Source organism: Pseudophryne corroboree, chromosome 6, assembly GCF_028390025.1.
Source record: "Pseudophryne corroboree isolate aPseCor3 chromosome 6, aPseCor3.hap2, whole genome shotgun sequence".
NCBI classification, from domain to species: Eukaryota; Metazoa; Chordata; class Amphibia; order Anura; family Myobatrachidae; genus Pseudophryne; species Pseudophryne corroboree.
The window spans coordinates 755249999-755265680 of record NC_086449.1 but is presented as its reverse complement, the minus strand read 5'-3'; the positions used below and the strand labels follow the sequence as shown (position 1 = coordinate 755265680).

The 15682-nt window shown below is 47.0% G+C and overlaps 1 long non-coding RNA gene across 1 annotated transcript in view; it reads right to left on the bottom strand.

Annotated features, from left to right (window-relative positions):
- LOC134935671 (uncharacterized) overlaps positions 1 to 15682 on the bottom strand; it is a 103806-nt gene that overhangs the window by 72752 nt on the left and 15372 nt on the right. Inside the window, exon 2 of the long non-coding RNA XR_010180330.1 lies at positions 13640 to 13768. This is a non-coding gene — a long non-coding RNA (uncharacterized LOC134935671). The remainder of the gene's footprint in view (positions 1 to 13639; positions 13769 to 15682) is intronic.

Below are 15682 nucleotides of genomic sequence, written 5' to 3'. Positions count from 1 at the left end.
CTAGGGTCGCTTAGCTTACTCACACAGCTACCTCATTGCGCCTCTTTTTTTCTTTGCGTCATGTGCTGTTTGGGGAGTATTTTTTGGAAGGGCCATCCTGCCTGACACTGCAGTGCCACTCCTAGATGGGCCAGATGTTTGTGTCGGCCACTTGTGTTGCTTAGCTTAGCCATCCAGCGACCTCGGTGCAAATTTTAGTACTAAAAATAATATTGTCAGGTGTGAGGTGTTCAGAATAGACTGGAAATGAGTGTAAATTATGGTTATTGAGGTTAATAATACTATGGGATCAAAATGACCCCCAAATTCAATGATTTAAGCTGTTTTTCAGGGTTTTTTCAAAAAAACACCCGAATCCAAAACACACCCGAATCCGACAAAAAAAAATTCGGTGAGGTTTTGCCAAAACGCGTTCGAACCCAAAACACGGCCGCGGAACCGAACCTAAAACCAAAACACAAAACCCGAAAAATTTCCGGTGCACATCACTAGCTGCTTACCTGGTTTACAGCTCACCTGCCAACAGACTACTGGCTTTCAAAGTGAGACAGTCACCAACACACCTACATAGCAGCTGATCCAGGTTAAAGGTAAATGAGCTTAGGGGTGCATGAGAGAGAGATATGGTCACAAATGGGCCAATTATAAAATGTTGATAATAGGCACCCCAATGCTTAAAGGCAACCGCGGTTCTCTCCTCTTATACCATATGTTAACAGGGTTCCCTGGAGGTATCTTGTTTTAACAGTCCTAAACATTGCACCTTGCTAAAAACGCCCTGCGTGGCATTGAGATGTTGGTTGATATTATGCCTGCCCATGGAATTTATGAATTGAATACATGTCACTCTATTAGATAAATCTGACCACTGTTCCTGTGTTTTGTCATCTTCAGGGGATATGCAAGGTACTCTCCAGGGAAACCTGTTGAGATATATATATATATATATATATATATATATAGCAGTAACAGAAAACAACTCCCTGCACTGTCCATACTAGAGATGAGCAGTTCGGTTTGATTGAAAACCAAACACACTCGAACTTTGGGGATCTGACAGAACCAAGTCCCGGCTTGGATATTTGGAGATCCGAGTGGACGGAGTTCTGAGTAAGGTCCTTCCTTGAGTTCTGAAATTTGGATCTAACAACCGAATGTGGGGTTTTGGATTGCATATAAGGGCCTAATTCAGATCTGATCGCAGCAGCAAATTTGTTAGCTAATGGGCAAAACCATGTGCACTGCAGGGGGGGGGGGGGTCAGATATAACATTTGCAGAGAGAATTAGATTTGGGTGGGTTATATTGTTTCTGTGCAGGGTAAATACTGGCTGCTTTATTTTTACACTGCAATTTAGATTTCAGTTTGAACACACCCAACCCAAATTTAACTTGCACAGCGGGCGAACAGATCCAAAGTGCGCATGCATATGCACCGCAATGAGCAGGCGCGACGGACGGCTGCAATTGGGATCGCCGGTCAGCGGCAGGATTGTGCGAAGGATCAATTCGCACGGGCAATCGCAAGGAGATTAACAGGAAGTGGCTGTTTGTGGGTGGCAACGGAGCATTTACAGACAGTATCCGGAAAACGCAGGCAGGATCAAGCGTTTTCAGGGAGAGTGTCTGACGTCAAATCCGGTCCCGAACAGCCTGATGCGATCGCAGCGGCTGAGTGAGTTCTGGGCTGCGCAGAGACTGCACAAAATCAGTTTGTGCAGCTCTGCTACACATGCGATCGCACACTTGCACAGCGAAAATACCCTCATGTCCTGCGGCGACTATCTGGGAAATACTGCAGGCTGGTGCTCTGAAGCTTCTCGCTGGGGGCAAGCCAAGAAATCTGGAAGCTGCTGTGCTGCCCCCAGCCTCCGGCGCATCCAGGCACCAGACATGGCTTTGCTGTCTGAATAGACAGCGTGCGCTGTGACCCCCAGCCTCCCGACCGCCTGCCGGACACTGCGGTACGGGAGGTTTGCCATGCTGTAAATGGGTGCCGGGTTGGCTGACCCGGGTTACCCATTTACACTGCCTCCTACTCGGGTCTTACCCATGTCCAACCCTGCGTACAAGCCGGGTTGGGTTCCCAGGAAAGTGGACCAGGGGTTTAGGAGAAGGACCCTTTTACACCGCCTGCAGTCCCAGGATTTTGCTTTTGCGCGCTCCCATGCAAAATCCCGGGATATTTCAGGTGGTGTAAAAGTGGTATAAGCAATATCATAGTCATTCTTATACATAGAGCTATAATGAAACTGCTGCTGCTTTGTTTGGCACATCTTCCTGTGATGCACATAAACCAAATTAGTATGTACAGTACACCTGTTAATCAGATAAATCTTAATGTATTTATTAAAGTTTATGCACCCCCTTTAAAATGACATGGAAAGTGCCATTACTAAGCTACATGGAAAATGCATTGAAAATATAAACAGCTCTGGCTCTATCCACCTCGCTGTAAAGATTGCATTAGTGTTCCATACATAAATTACATGGTTTAATAAAACATATTTTCTCAGGTTCTTATCTTGATCGGGCCAAGTCGGGATTGAAAACAAACAAACAGTTTAAACAGATGATTATGTCCCCCCCCCCTTCCCTCCCCTCCTGCTTTTACTTTCATCCAAGTCCCCCGCTGCCTTACACCCCCTCACACAGCTGACCCGGTTCGTGGTGGGAATAACCTGACTTAATCCCATGCCTGTTTGAGTTCTTCTGACCTATTTGCATAATGTGCGTGCGGTTAAATGAGAAGTGAGTACCTAATTAAATCATGCACCACAGATAAAGGATTAAAAATATTCTTCCTGCTTAAAAAAAAAAGTGCTAATTATTTCCTTGATGTGGTTCCCTTCCCTGTAATTCCATGTCATTTAATCTGCTAAATGCCTTGCCTTCAGAGGTTTTGTGTGTGCTTGCTGAAGTCACAGCAGACATAGTGGATCGAGAAATCTAGGAGAGTTCAAAGGGTTTGTGTGGTTGAGATGTGACTTTTGAAGTATCACTATACTATATATAATACGTATGTCATATGGTAGTCAATCCGGGATGTAGTTATGTGACCGGCGGTCAGGAGACGGGCGGTCACATAACCTCCCCCTTCATACCGCTCCCTAACAATCCCAACGGTCGGCATGCCGACCAACAGGGACTATTCCCACTGGTGAGTGTCCACGACACCCATAGAGTAGGAATAGAACCCGTGGCGACCATAGGTCGCCACCAAGCCCGCAAGGGGCTTGCTGGACTCGCCACCCCCCGCCGGGATTACGCTGCCGGGATCCCGGTTTAGGTATGCTGACCGGCGGTCTCCTAACTGCCGGTCTCGCAAACCACACCCTTCAATCCGACCAGGAAAGGCACCTTTTCATCAATGTTCCTTCTAACCTAAACAGTTTAGAATTATAGTGCAAACATCATAAGGTGTAAGTTGTCCTTGCAACGCAACAGCATTTCCACACCATTGCCAGCAGTGCAGCTTATGCCACACCCACGGCCTGCACCCTATGCGGCTTCTAACAGAATGTTGTGAGTACCGCAATTGCACTATATATATATATTATATATATCAGTGGCGTAACTACTGCCCCCAAGCCACCGCGAGGACTGCGGGGGCGCCACTGACTTAGCACAGATTGACATGCGGATAAGCGTCCGCATGTCAATCTGCGGTCTCCTTCCCTCCGCTGCTGTGTTGGAGGGACACGGAGGGCAGAGCGTGCCTCTCCCGTATCCCTCCTGGCTCTCCGGCCGGTCTAATAAAGAAAGTGCCATTCGTGAGCTCTGATTGGCTCACGAACCGGCACTTCCTTTATTAGACCGGCCGGAGAGCCAGGAGGGACACGGGAGAGGCGCGCGCTCTGCCCTCCGTGTCCCTCCAACACAAAGGAGGAGGGGGAGGGGGAGGGGAAGCAGGCACTGAGGAGGGCATATGTGGCACTGTGGGGGAAAATCTGGCACTGGAGGTATATACCTGGCACTGTGGGGGAATATCTGGCACTGGGGGCATATACCTGGCACTGTGGGGGAATATCTGGCACTTGGGGGAGCAGGCACTGAGGGGGCATATGTGGCACTGTGGGGGAATATCTGGCACTGGGGGCATATACCTGGCACTGTGGGGGAATATCTGGCACAGGGGGCATATACCTGGCACTGTGGGGGAATATCTGGCACTGGGGGGAGCAGGCACTGAGGGGGCATATGTGGCACTGTGGGGGAATATCTGGTACTGGGGCATATACCTGGCACTGTGGGGGAATATCTGGCACTGGGGGGAGCAGGCACTGAGGGGGCATATGTGGCACTGTGGGGGAATATCTGGCACTGGGGGCATATAACTGGCACTGTGGGGGAATATCTGGCACTGAGGGGAGCAGGCACTGAGGGGGCATATGTGGCACTGTGGGGGAATATCTGGCACTGGGGGCATATGTGGCACTTGGGGGGTATATTTGGCACTGGGGGCATGTACCTGGCACTGTGGGGGAATATCTGGCACTGGGGGCATATACCTGGCACTGTGGGGGAATATCTGGCACTGGGGGCATATGTGGCACTGGGGGGGGGGTATATTTGGCACTGGGGGCATGTACCTGGCACTGTGGGGGAATATCTGGCACTGGGGGCATATGTGGCACTGGGAGCACGGCCCTAGCAACAAGCACTACCCCATAGCAACGAGCATGACACCCAGTGCATGAAACCCCTGGCAACGAGCATGACACCCTGAGCATGAAAATCCCTGGCACCGTGCATGGAACCAAGAGCATGAAACCCCTGGCAACGAGCAGGTAATTTAAAAGTAATTAGAAGACTTACTGTAGAACTTAATGTGTAATGGGCATTACGGTGTGTGGCATAATGTATCACGGACATTGCGGTGTGTGTCATAATGTGTCAGGCATTACGGTGTGTTGTATACTATATCACGGGCATTGTGGTATGTGGTATAATGTCTCAGGGGCATTGCAGTGTGGCATAATGTATAACGGGCATTGCGGTGTGTGGCATAGGGTATAACGGCATTGCGGTATGTGTCATAGGCATTACGGTGTATGGTATACTATATCACGGGCATTGTGATATGTGGTATAATGTCTCAGGGTCATTGCAGTGTGTGGCATAATGTATCACGGACATTGCGGTGTGTGTCATAATGTGTCAGGCATTACGGTGTGTTGTATACTATATCACGGGCATTGTGGTATGTGGTATAATGTCTCAGGATCATTGCGGTGTGTGTCATACTGTGTCACAGACATTGTATGTGCTATAATGTATCAGGGGCATTGCAGTGTGTAGCATAATGTATAACGGGCATTGCGATTCCTGTCATAATGTGTCACATGCATTACGGTGTGTGGCATAATGTGTCGGGGGCATTACAGTGTGTGCATATTGTGTCATGTGCATTATTGTGTGTGGCATAATGTCTGAGGGCCTTTGCAGTATGTGGCATAATGTATACTGGGCATTACTATAAGGAGGAAAAATGACAAATAATGTAAGGGGCATGAATCAGGATTATTTTTCTTTCCTGTGGTGGCTAACGTCTGGGAGTGCAGGTTGCAAAACTGGGGTATAAGGTAGTCTTTTCCTGCAATGCCACGCCCCTTTATGCGAAGCCACTCCCATTTAAACAAAACCACGCCCCTTTTTTGCCGGGGGGCGCCTTCGGCGCACGCATGTTTGTCCCTTTACTAGTGCCAATTATGAGGGGGGGGGGCGCCAAAGGATTTTTTGGCTTGGGGGAGAAAAATTTCTAGCTACGCCACTGATATATATATATATATATATATTATTATTATTATTATCTTTATTATCCTTTATTTATATGGCGCCACAAGGGTTCCGCAGCGCCCAATTACAGAATACATAAACAAATAATCAAACAGGAAAACAGCAACTTACAGTTGATGACAGTATAGTACAAGTACAGGGTAAATAAACATAGTAACATCAGCAGATGACACTGGACTAAGTATCAGGTGGCAGAAGACTGCTAGATGTGGTGCATTTGAAGATTATTAAAGTAAGAAAGGATAAGCACATGAGGGAAGAGGGCCCTGCTCGTGAGAGCTTACATTCTAAAGGGGAGGGGTAGGCAGACAGGGGTGACACAGATGGGGTACATAGAGAGCGTAGAACAGAGGATTAGGATGAGATTTGGCTGGGTTTGGTGAAGAAGTGGGTCTTGAGAGATCGTTTGAAGTTTTGTAGAGAGGTGGAGAGTCTGAGGGGGAGAGGTAGGGAATTCCAAAGAAGTGGTGCAGCACGTGAAAAATCTTGGAGGTAGGAGTGGGAGGAAGTAATCCGTAGGCAGGAGAGTCGGCGTGCATTAGCAGAGCGAAGAAGACGGGTGGGAGTGTAAAGGGAGATAAGGTCAGAGATGTAGATGGGAGAGGAGTGGGTGAGGGCTTTGTAAGCGAGTGTGAGAAGCTTGAAATGGATTCTGAAAGGGAAGGGGAGCCAGTGAAGGTCCAGTACACACATATATATATATATATATATATATATTAGAGATGAGCGGGTTCGGTTCCTCGGAAACCGAACCCGCCCGAACTTCATGTTTTTTTACACGGGTCCGAGCGACTCGGATCTTTCCGCCTTGCTCGGTTAACCCGAGCGCGCCCGAACGTCATCATCCCGCTGTCGGATTCTCGCGAGGCTCGGATTCTATCGCGAGACTCGGATTCTATATAAGGAGCCGCGCGTCGCCGCCATTTTCACACGTGCATTGAGATTCATAGGGAGAGGACGTGGCTGGCGTCCTCTCCGTTTATAGAGAAGAGAGTGAGACAGTAGAGAGAGACACAGTAGTAATTTTGGGGAGCATTAGGAGGAGTACTAGTTACTTGCTGAAGTGATAGATAGTGTGACTGTATATTATCTGACTTGTGGGGGAGACACTGACAGTGGGGAGCAGTTAGAGTCTGAGAGCAGGACTCAGGAGTACATATAACGTACAGTGCACACTTTTGCTGCCAGAGTGCCACACTGCCATTGTGACCACACTGACCACCAGTATAATATATATTGTGATTGTCTGCTTAGGAGTACTACTTGCAAGTTGCTGATAGTGTGACCAGTGACCTGACCACCAGTCACCACCAGTTTAATATATATATATATATATATATATATATATATATATATAAAATTGTATATAATATATATATAATATTGTATACCACCTACCCGTGGTTTTTTTTTTCTTTCTTCTTTATACATACTACTATAGTAGCTTACTGTAGCAGTCTGCGGTGCTGCTGAGCTGACTGTGTCCAGCAGGTCCGTCATCAGTCATTACATAATAAATATATATACCTGTCCGGCTGCAGTACTAGTGATATTATATATATATATATTGATTTCATCTCATTATCATCCAGTCTATATTAGCAGCAGACACAGTACGGTAGTCCACGGCTGTAGCTACCTCTGTGTCGGCAGTCGCTCGTCCATCCATAATTGTATACCACCTACCCGTGGTTTTTTTTTTTTCTTTCTTCTTTATACATACTACTATAGTAGCTTACTGTAGCAGTCTGCGGTGCTGCTGAGCTGACAGTGTCCAGCAGGTCCGTCATCAGTCATTACATAATAAATATATATACCTGTCCGGCTGCAGTACTAGTGATATTATATATATATATATATATATATATATATATATTGATTTCATCTCATTATCATCCAGTCTATATTAGCAGCAGACACAGTACGGTAGTCCACGGCAGGTCCGTCATCAGTCATTACATAATAAATATATATACCTGTCCTTCCACCATTTGCACGCCCCCTGCAAGTGCTGGAAGGAGCACCCGCAGTCCAGTTCCTGATAGTCAGATTGAAGATGTCAGTGTTGAAGTACACCAGGATGAGGAGGATATGGGTGTTGCTGGCGCTGGGGAGGAAATTGACAAGGAGGATTCTGATGGTGAGGTGGTTTGTTTAAGTCAGGCACCCGGGGAGACACCTGTTGTCCGTGGGAGGAATAGGGCCGTTGACATGCCTGGTGAAAATACCAAAAAAATCAGCTCTTCGGTGTGGAAGTATTTCACCAGAAATGCGGACAACATTTGTCAAGCCGTGTGTTGCCTTTGTCAAGCTGTAATAAGTAGGGGTAAGGACGTTAACCACCTCGGAACATCCTCCCTTATACGTCACCTGCAGCGCATTCATAATAAGTCAGTGACAAGTTCAAAAACTTTGGGCGACAGCGGAAGCAGTCCACTGACCAGTAAATCCCATCCTCTTGTAACCAAGCTCACGCAAACCACCCCACCAACTCCCTCAGTGTCAATTTCCTCCTTCCCCAGGAATGCCAATAGTCCTGCAGGCCATGTCACTGGCAATTCTGACGAGTCCTCTCCTGCCTGGGATTCCTCCGATGCATCCTTGCGTGTAACGCCTACTGCTGCTGGCGCTGCTGTTGTTGCTGCTGGGAGTCGATGGTCATCCCAGAGGGGAAGTCGTAAGCCCACTTTTACTACTTCCACCAAGCAATTGACTGTCCAACAGTCCTTTGCGAGGAAGATGAAATATCACAGCAGTCATCCTGTTGCAAAGCGGATAACTGAGGCCTTGACAACTATGTTGGTGTTAGACGTGCGTCCGGTATCCTCCGTTAGTTCACAGGGAACTAGACAATTTGTTGAGGTAGTGTGCCCCCGTTACCAAATACCATCTAGGTTCCACTTCTCTAGGCAGGCGATACCGAGAATGTACACGGACGTCAGAAAAAGACTCACCAGTGTCCTAAAAAATGCAGTTGTACCCAATGTCCACTTAACCACGGACATGTGGACAAGTGGAGCAGGGCAGGGTCAGGACTATATGACTGTGACAGCCCACTGGGTAGATGTATGGACGCCCGCCGCAAGAACAGCAGCGGCGGCACCAGTAGCAGCATCTCGCAAAACGCCAACTCTTTCCTAGGCAGGCTACGCTTTGTATCACCGGTTTCCAGAATACGCACACAGCTGAAGTGGTAACGAGGTGGAATTCAACCCTATATATGCTTCAGAGGTTGGAGGAGCAGCAAAAGGCCATTCAAGCCTATACAATTGAGCACGATATAGGAGGTGGAATGTACCTGTCTCAAGCGCAGTGGAGAATGATTTCAACGTTGTGCAAGGTTCTGCAACCTTTTGAACTTGCCACACGTGAAGTCAGTTCAGACACTGCCAGCCTGAGTCAGGTCATTCCCCTCATCAGGCTTTTGCAGAAGAAGCTGGAGGCATTGAAGGAGGAGCTAAAAGGGAGCGATTCCGCTAGGCATGTGGGACTTGTGGATGGAGCCCTTAATTCGCTTAACAAGGATTCACGGGTGGTCAATCTGTTGAAATCAGAGCACTACATTTTGGCCACCGTGCTCGATCCTAGATTTAAAACCTACCTTGGATCTCTCTTTCCGGCAGACACAAGTCTGCTGGGGTTCAAAGACCTGCTGGTGAGAAAATTGTCAAGTCAAGCGGAACGCGACCTGTCAACATCTCCTCCTTCACATTCTCCCGCAACTGGGGGTGCGAGGAAAAGGCTCAGAATTCCGAGCCCACCCGCTGGCGGTGATGCAGGGCAGTCTGGAGCGACTGCTGATGCTGACATCTGGTCCGGACTGAAGGACCTGACAACGATTACGGACATGTCGTCTACTGTCACTGCATATGATTCTCTCACCATTGAAAGAATGGTGGAGGATTATATGAGTGACCGCATCCAAGTAGGCACGTCAGACAGTCCGTACTGGCAGGAAAAAGAGGCAATTTGGAGGCCCTTGCACAAACTGGCTTTATTCTACCTAAGTTGCCCTCCCACAAGTGTGTACTCCGAAAGAGTGTTTAGTGCCGCCGCTCACCTTGTCAGCAATCGGCGTACGAGGTTACTTCCAGAAAATGTGGAGAAGATGATGTTCATTAAAATGAATTATAATCAATTCCTCCGTGGAGACATTGACCAGCAGCAATTGCCTCCACAAAGTACACAGGGAGCTGAGATGGTGGATTCCAGTGGGGACGAATTGATAATCTGTGAGGAGCGGGATGTACACGGTGATATATCGGAGGATGATGATGAGGTGGACATCTTGCCTCTGTAGAGCCAGTTTGTGCAAGGAGAGATTAATTGCTTCTTTTTCGGTGGGGGTCCAAACCAACCCGTCATTTCAGTCACAGTCATGTGGCAGACCCTGTCACTGAAATGATGGGTTGGTTAAAGTGTGCATGTCCTGTTTATACAACATAAGGGTGGGTGGGAGGGCCCAAGGACAATTCCATCTTGCACCTCTTTTTTCTTTAATTTTTCTTTGCGTCATGTGCTGTTTGGGGAGTGTTTTTTGGAAGGGCCATCCTGCGTGACACTGCAGTGCCACTCCTAGATGGGCCAGGTGTTTGTGTCGGCCACTAGGGTCGCTTATCTTACTCACACAGCTACCTCATTGCGCCTCTTTTTTTCTTTGCGTCATGTGCTGTTTGGGGAGTGTTTTTTGGAAGGGCCATCCTGCGTGACACTGCAGTGCCACTCCTAGATGGGCCCGGTGTTTGTGTCGGCCACTAGGGTCGCTTATCTTACTCACACAGCTACCTCATTGCGCCTCTTTTTTTCTTTGCGTCATGTGCTGTTTGGGGAGTGTTTTTTGGAAGGGCCATCCTGCGTGACACTGCAGTGCCACTCCTAGATGGGCCCGGTGTTTGTGTCGGCCACTAGGGTCGCTTATCTTACTCACACAGCTACCTCATTGCGCCTCTTTTTTTCTTTGCGTCATGTGCTGTTTGGGGAGTGTTTTTTGGAAGGGCCATCCTGCGTGACACTGCAGTGCCACTCCTAGATGGGCCAGGTGTTTGTGTCGGCCACTAGGGTCGCTTATCTTACTCACACAGCTACCTCATTGCGCCTCTTTTTTTCTTTGCGTCATTTGCTGTTTGGGGAGTGTTTTTTGGAAGGGCCATCCTGCGTGACACTGCAGTGCCACTCCTAGATGGGCCCGGTGTTTGTGTCGGCCACTAGGGTCGCTTATCTTACTCACACAGCTACCTCGGTGCAAATTTTAGGACTAAAAATAATATTGTGAGGTATGAGGTATTCAGAATAGACTGAAAATGAGTGGAAATTATGGTTTTTGAGGTTAATAATACTTTGGGATCAAAATGACCCCCAAATTCTATGATTTAAGCTGTTTTTTAGGGTTTTTTGAAAAAAACACCCGAATCCAAAACACACCGAATCCGACAAAAAAAAATTCGGTGAGGTTTTGCCAAAACGCGGTCGAACCCAAAACACGGCCGCGGAACCGAACCCAAAACCAAAACACAAAACCCGAAAAATTTCAAGTGCATATCTCTAATATATATATGTACTGCTCAAAAAAATAAAGGGAACACTTAAACAACACAATGTAACTCCAAGTCAATCACACTTCTGTGAAATCAAACTGTCCACTTAGGAAGCAACACTGATTGACAATCAATTTCACATGCTGTTGTGCAAATGGAATAGACAAGAAGTGGAAATTATAGGCAATTAGCAAGACACCCCCAATAAAGGAGTTGTTCTGCAGGTGGTGACCACAGACCACTTCTCAACTCCTATGCTTTCTGGCTGATGTTTTGGTCACTTTTGAAAGCTGGCGGTGCTTTCACACTAGTGGTAGCATGAGACAGAGTCTACAACCCACACAAGTGGCTCAGGTAGTGCAGCTCATCCAGGATGGCACATCAATGCAAGCTGTGGCAAGAAGGTTAGCTGTGTCTGTCAGCTTAGTGTCCAGAGTGTGGAGGCGCTACCAGGAGACAGGCCAGACGTGGAGGAGGCCGTAGGAGGGCAACAACCCAGCAGCAGGACCGCTACCTCCGCCTTTGTGCAAGGAGGAACAGGAGGAGCACTGCCAGAGCCCTGCAAAATGACCTCCAGCAAGCCACAAATGTGCATGTGTCTACTCAAACGATTAGAAACAGACTCCATAAGGGTGGTATGAGGGCCCGACGTCCACAGGTGGGGGTTGTGCTTACAGCCCAACACCGTGCAGGACTTTTGGCATTTGCCAGAGAACACCAAGATTGGCAAATGCGCCACTGGCGCCCTGTGCTCTTCACAGATGAAAGCAGGTTCTCACTGAGCACATGTGACAGACATGACAGAGTCTGGAGACGCCAAGGAGAACGTTCTGCTGCCTGCAACATCCTCCAGCATGACCGGTTTGGCAGTGGGTCAGTAATGGTGTGGGGTGGCATTTCTTTGGGGGGCCGCAAAGCCCTCCATGTGCTCGCCAGAGGTAGCCTGACTGCCATTAGGTACCGAGATGAGATCCTCAGACCCCTTGTGAGACCATATGCTGGTGCGGTTGGCCCTGGGTTCCTCCTAATGCAAGACAATGCTAGACCTCATGTGGCTGGAGTGTGTCAGCAGTTCCTGCAAGACGAAGGCATTGATGCTATGGACTGGCCCGCCCGTTCCCCAGACCTGAATCCAATTGAGCACATCTGGGACATCATGTCTCGCTCCATCCACCAACACCATGTTGCACCACAGACTGTCCAGGAGTTGGCGGATGCTTTAGTCCAGGTCTGGGAGGAGATCCCTCAGGAGACCATCCGCCACCTCATCAGGAGCATGCCCAGGCATTGTAGGGAGGTCATACAGGCACGTGAAGGCCACACACACTACTGAGCCTCATTTTGACTTGTTTTAAGGACATTACATCAAAGTTGGATCAGCCTGTAGTGTGTTTTTCCACTTTAATTTTGAGTGTGACTCCAAATACAGACCTCCATGGGTTAATAAATTTGATTTCCATTGATAATTTTTGTGTGATTTTGTTGTCAGCACATTCAACTATGTAAAGAACAAAGTATTTAATAAGAATATTTTATTCATTCAGATTTAGGATGTGTTATTTTAGTGTTCCCTTTATTTTTTTGAGCAGTGTATATATATATATATATATATATATATATATATATACATATATTACACACATATATATATATATATATATATATATATATATATCAATGTATACATCCGGCACTCAATTTGGAAAAAGCATATGCCTGGGTGCCTTCCTTAGATTAATTCAGGTAGCGTGCCTATCCCACCTGTGGCTCAGGTATATCTGGAAAGGACAGAGGCGGCACTCCAAGGACTTTTGAAAAATGATTTATGTGCAAAGCATAGCAACTCAAAAAAATGTGCAAACAATCAAAAAAACATGGTGGTCTTACGTCTTGGTAAGACGTAAGACCACCATGTTTTTTTGATTGTTTGCACATTTTTTTGAGTTGCTATGCTTTGCACATAAATCATTTTTCAAAAGTCCTTGGAGTGCCGCCTCTGTCCTTTCCAGATATACCTGAGCCACAGGTGGGATAGGCACGCTACCTATATATATATATATATACATACAGTCCTCTATGCAGTCCGGCATTCACCTCCCCCAACTGGATACTGGCTCCGGTGACCTCCTTAGAGGTGTATGCTCCCTCAATACATTCAGGAAAAAGGGCACTCGGATGCTTGAAAATACAGGTAAAGCAAACCAGCATGTGTTTAATCACTTCAACGTTTCGGGGGACGCACCCCCTTCTTCAGGAAAACCAACACACAAGTGCAAACAGTGTACATCAAACATTTAAATACCTTACCAGTCCATGGAGCGCCAACCTCTGTTGCGGCGACACCGCCCGGAGCCGCAGGCCCAGCACTTCCGGTCACGTCACGCCACCGAGCCCGGAAGTGACGTCATCACGCGGCCGGACGTCATCCCGCAGCGGCTGTGGGCGCAAAGGCACATACTGTAACCATGGAAACAGGATCAGCATAACAACAAATGTAACAAATCAAATCAAAACATACTACATGATTCTAAAAACCTATCCATATTTTGCACTTTTCTGCCTGGCACTTTATTATCACAGCACAAGCACCTTCAGCAGTAAGTGAGCAGCATGGCCACCACAGAGTTGGATCCAAGTGATGCTTTGTCCTATGTACTACAGTGTGAGAATTATGACACGTTAAGCTTCTCAGATATAGAAGCAGAAAACATATTGGTGAAGGAATCCATGTTTGATGATAGCATGACACCGACCAACGAGGATTTATTCAGTGAATTATTTAAACTGAGGAAACGGGAAATTGACTTTATATATCATGGCAGAACTTTGTCCGACTATTTTAGAAATAAGCAAATCCCACGGGGATTCCGTGTCCAGAACACCCCCACGATTGGTCAACACAATGCCTCCTTCTGCAAGCGCTGGATATCAGTCCTCAACAAATTTGCAATGGACCTCATGTTGCTCGTGATAGAGGAATGTACCCGAGAGGTCAATTTAACAAAAGAAAAATTACGGAAATTTGAGGAACAACATCTGCAGTCTCTTACAGAGTATAAAACAACTAACTGGCTGGATAAACTAAAATCTCAAGTAGATGCCTATAGAATTGAATTGGTTAAATATAAAAAAGAAAAATTGCGTAAAGTGCAATCTGATTATGTGGAGCACCCGGTATACACCTGGTTAACCAACAATTCGATTAATCAAGCGAATGGACGTCCTGTGGGATTCCGCCGATGCAGACCATTTAAACAACAACACAGCACATCAGCCAGTGAAACTGATGAAACCGTTAATTCTGATACAGCTTCAACATCACAGGGTGCCCCTTTAGGGGTTACCACCAAGGCTATCACATCCGGCAGGAGAAAAAACCCACAAGAAGGGGTGGGCAGTCGAGGAGGCAAACGAGGAGGGAGGCCACCAAGGGCGACGCAGACTTAAATTTCATCCTTTCCTCCACTCCTTTATCCCCAGCTGAAATATCAGTTCTCAATAAGGGCCTTTCATACATTCCGACAAACATGCCCAACAAATTTGGCTGGAAAATAGAAACATATAAATTCAACAGGACACTCAAATTGAGAGAAAACTTTGGCAAAAGTCCCGAGAATACCAGTGACAGTGGCCTGAAGCCTCAGATCACAAAATAGTTCTAAATTAGATCCGGTGTCACATAACGCATCCATAAGAACTTTTTCCAGGATGATGGACTCACTACAGGATGACCCCCCCCCCCCCCCCCCCCCACAGGTGCATAAAAACTTGACCAGAGAGGAAAACCTGGCCCTGAGGTCCCTAAGGGACAGACAGGGTATCATCATTAGGGGTACGGATAAAGGGGGTGCCATCGTGGTACAGGATGCTACAAAGTATATCGCAGAATGTGACCATCTTCTATCGGACAGTAGCACATACAGTCCCCTAAAAGGTGACCCCACCAGCATTTATAAAGCTGAATTGGACTCCATTTTGGCAGAAGCCAAAATGGAAGGTTTGATCACGTCTGAAGTTCATACCAAGTTAATTAACACACATCCAGAGGTCCCTGTATTTTATGCAATACCTAAAATTCATAAAGATGCAAGGAGCCCCCCTGGCCGTCCGATTATCTCGGCCAGGGGGTCTCTTTGCAAACCCATTTCTATTTTTCTGGATGCTTTTCTTCAGCTATGCATTCAGGCAACATTTACACATCTCAAAGATTCCAATACTCTACTAAATAAAAAAACTAAATATCTGCTTAAAAGCGCCCAAGTAATAGACTATAAAATACCAAAATTTCCCTGATATGGCGCGCAGCCGACAACACTAGGTGTGTGTTATATAGAGATTGCAAAAAAACAG